The sequence below is a fragment of the Amblyomma americanum genome, chromosome 1, assembly GCF_052857255.1.
Source record: "Amblyomma americanum isolate KBUSLIRL-KWMA chromosome 1, ASM5285725v1, whole genome shotgun sequence".
NCBI lineage: Eukaryota > Metazoa > Arthropoda > Arachnida > Ixodida > Ixodidae > Amblyomma > Amblyomma americanum.
The window spans coordinates 52,128,932-52,133,385 of NC_135497.1; positions in this window are offsets into that span (position 1 = coordinate 52,128,932).

Sequence of the window (4,454 nt, forward strand, 5' to 3'; positions counted from 1 at the left end):
CTACAGTTCCTTTCAATGCTTACTGTACATCAACGCTATTGCCTCTTTTTCCTACCAATCATTGTGCAACGCTTCTATATATCCAGCATATCAAGAACAGTGTCACTGTGGCGCGGCACCGCGCAGGTGTTCTGGTTCCGCAGTGCCCTGGAGCACCTGTACTTCCGGTATCGGGCGCACCGGCAGCGCATCGACGTTTTCACAGGCTCGGTGATCGCCCAGGAGCTACCGTCTCATATGGTCAAGGTGCGCAAGGTGATCTTGACGCCCACTCGGCTCGTCTACATGCCCCCTCAACTTGTGTGCAAGAGCCGCCTGCTTCAGCACTGCGACCCAGATTACGCCCTGCGCATCGTCGTGCGGGACGACGACTGCAAGCGCATCTCATTTTCGCTGGGTGCCTGCAAGGATAACTTTCTCAGCGCGGTATGCTGTTCGGAGGTTCATGATCGCCAAGGAAACAAGTAGCCGTAGCGTGCTTAATTTTTGGAAAAATGCAGTAGCTGAAGTCTCAAGGGGAAAAAAATGGCTGGCGGTTTAGCATTGCGAAGCACAAAAGACTGGGCGAAAGGACGGTTTTTTTTCACATGGACACCACCGCCACGTACCTCAGAGCGCTTTTGAGGTGTCCCCTTACTCGGGGATCCAGTTATGTTCCTTCCTTTCTTCAAAGTCGACAGTCTAAACATTCCACAGGTTTTGAGAGAAGGAAAGGCATGTAACTGCCTCAAATTGTAAGTGCACAGCGCCACCTATTCACAGTGCCACTGACATGTCCACTCACATATTGAGCCGGTAATACACTTCCTACTGAAAGGCTTCACACGCACAGACACTGCTGATACCCGAGGAGTGCGGCTAATTGCCTTCGCACTGAAGGGCACAGGGAATCAGAATTTCATGCAACAAATCTACGTTAGCAGTAGTGCTACATTTCTGTCACACATTGATGTGCTTTTATTTGCCTATTTTATTTGATTTCGCCGTCGCTTTTGTCGCCGCCGCAGCTGTATTGATTCATGTAGCTGAAGTGCAGAGGAGGGCACATAACTGCATGAATATATTTGACAGGAACACTGAGGAAAGTGATGCATGGGGTGTGCTGTTTGCAATGACAATGTAAAGCGTCCATTTAGGTCCTCTCTTCAACGTTGGGCTTGTTTTCTACAGGTGATCAAGCCTCCACTGTCGTCCGGTCTGAAGATTGGTGGCCGCCGGTTCATGTTCCTGGGTAGCTCGACGAGCCAGTTACGCAACCACGGCGTCTGGTTGTACACGCACGACAATCAGGGCCACACCGCGGAGCAGATACGCGATGGAATCGGCGACCTCTCTACCATCCTCAGTGTGCCCAAGTTCATGGCACGGCTCGGACAGGTCAGAGGTCAGTCACGTTCTTGTTGAGAGAGGTGACGAGAAAAGCAACTAAATCGCATAAAACTGTGTGAGGGAATCTCTTCTTCGCTTTTAGTAAGGGAAGTTTTGTTTGCGAGAAGGCTGAGCCAAGAGGCTCTGCCATTCACCATCATTCAGCACACTTTCGAGGCCAGGTGCATTGCGTTAATCCATATATGTTTGGATGGCACTGCAGCAATGTGAGCCCTTCATTGATCAGTGGTTCGCAAGGATCAGGCGCCATGGGCAGTGACTCATAGCTGCCTGTGAAATTATCCACATCATCATAAGTTAAGCCTTGCGCGTTTTTGAATCGATTGCGGGGGTGTCAAAATACTCCAGAGGGGAATGGAAAGTAAGACTAGCATTCATAATTATTTACGACACTGCGCAGACTATGCCCTGAGATCTAGCCATGCAAATCAGCCTACTTTTTGAGTAAATCAGCCTCTTTTTGGAGTACCAGTTCCTATTATGAAGGTATTATTTGTTTCCATTACACACTTTCTACTTCTGAGAATCCACTCTTTAATGTTCTCTATACTTGCGCAATGGTTTCACAAGTTTCGCAACTCCCAGCTGCACAAACATGAATTCTGTATCACCAATCTTATAGCCAGCCAGCTATGACGAAGTGGCCCACTCGGGAGACCTCTTTTCCTGTGTGCAGGCCTTTTCGCAGTCGTTGGGTCTGTTAACGGTCCCGAGCCAAAACACGTCTGTGGAACCGGACATCCGGCACGTAGCCCCTGGCCGCAGCAGCGATAGTTCCCATCGCGAGTACATCTTCAGCGACGGCATAGGGCGAATATCGCACGGCCTGCTACGCAAGGTATGTATATTATCGTCCTTATCTACAACCAGTCTAAACCTATTCTAAACTTTGCTAATGTGTCGCTGATGTCACCAAGGCAAGCGTGGCTGTGCCGGCGGTGATTTTGCCTGCGCCCCAAGTTACTCCCGCGCCTGTAGCAACGAAATTCGTCGGTGCCAAGACGCTCCCGCGCTATTACTATGCCTCGATATGAATCGACTAGAGAAATTGGTATCGTGCCAAGGCGATGTGAATTTGAATCGGCTAGAGAAATTGGAAGCGTGCCAAGTAGCGGCAGGCCGTTCTGAAACATTCATTGTTTTCACACCCCTCCCAACGCTCATACATTCACGTTAGACACCCGGTAACAGTCCTGTGTGAGAGACAGAGATAGGGAGAGAGCAAAAACATTTATTCCCAATAATAAAAGCCGCACTTCAAAGTAGTCATCCTCCGCAGCGTGTCTGTCCGTCGGCCGGGATCCCGAAGGTCACGGAAGCAGACAGAGCTTGACCGATGGTTTCACTTTGCACTTAACTGGGGGGGGGGGGGGGGGCACAGTCCTGCAAGTTTTTTTTGTTAACAGCAGAAGCCTTTTTTTAATGCCGTGCACCTCCCACAGCCATCTTATCCGATCTAACTTCCTGACAGGAATACTCTGCCCAGAACTTTGCCGACCATGATAATGCTTCGCTTCTTTTGAACAGGAGAGGCGATCGTACGTCTATTGTGAGCAGTGGATGTGTTATCATTGTCCAAGAGCTTCCCAATTCCAATGTCTACTCATGCATCATGCATGGGACAGGTTTCTGCTCCTTGAACTGCAGAAACCTGTGATGCATAGGACGGTATATTTGCAGCGATAGCTGCATACAAGACTTCCTCTGCGGCAGGCATTGTCGCCGTCGGTGGTGACTACTATGTCCTAACTAAAACTCGCCTTCTTGCCGTTTAGAAAGTCTAGAGATGGTGCTCTCGGCAGTGCGTCTTTTGTGGTTATGATGATCCAGCGGATCTGACCATTGAGACCCTAATAAAGTGAAACACGAGCACCAGGCCAGGAGAAAGCGTGTAAAGGTACGGAACTGGGAATCGTGTAGTCCCGCAGATCACGCATATGACAAGGTCCTGGCGGTTTATCCTAGTTTTGTTTTCGTATAATGTACGGAGTGACCTAAGTACATAGTCGTTCATAGAAGCCTTAATTGTCTGCCCTTCCGCAAGTCCACCACGCCTTGGAGCTGGAGGAGGGCGAGGAGCCGTGCGCCGTACAAATCCGCTACGGCGGCTGCAAGGGAATGCTGTTGCTGGACCCGACGCTGAGCGGCTGCCGCATCGTCTTCCGCGAGAGCATGCGCAAGTTCCACTCGGACCACTCCGACCTATACGTGCTGAAGACGAGCAAGCTGCGTGCGTTGTCTTCATGCGCTATGACCGCGACCATCGACAGAAAGCGCTTAGAGAAGCAGTTGGACCCGGAGACACATAATTCTCCCGTACTCTCTCCCGCAGTCCACTATAGTCGGATGCAACTGAAGAGCGAATCAACTTTTCCCTGTCAGTCAAAAGACTCGCTTCCAGCCAATGGCGACGGCCGGCTCTCACGACCCTGCTAGCTAGACAACTCAAGGAGCGGCGCGACAATGCAGGGAGGGGACTGTCCCCGACCAAAGAGGGAGTGGACAATCGCTTTTCATCTGGCACTTCCCGCATGTTACGCTAGCAGGGTCATGAAAATCTGCTGACGCCATTGGCTGGAAGGGGGTCCTTTTACGGGTGAGAGCCGCTTTGTTCTTCAGTTGTGTCCGACTGCAGTTACGCTGTGTCCTAGTTGGCTTGCGCTGGGCTCTTTACGAGCATCGTAGCGAATTTTCAGCTATCGATAGTTCGGGTTGCTGTTCCACGCTTACAATGAATTGTCGTGCAGAGCATCCCACAATTTCTGTTGAAGTGTAGTGCCGTTTTTTTCACGCGGCCACGAACAGTCATTGCGAAAAGTTTACGGGAAGCAGGATTGTAGACAAAATTTTCCTCTGGGTCAGATAAACCTGATAACTGAAAGGCCAGAATACGGGAGGGGTATTCGTTCTCTACCCACTGGAATGAGTACCAAATTAATGGATAGCGACGAAAGACTGTGCTTACTTGCGCGAAAATTTCAATGTACTTTTCCCTCTCAGTGGTGCACTTACACATCTGACTTAAAGCTTGCAATTTTGGCAGTCGTGCACTGTTCTGTACTTCG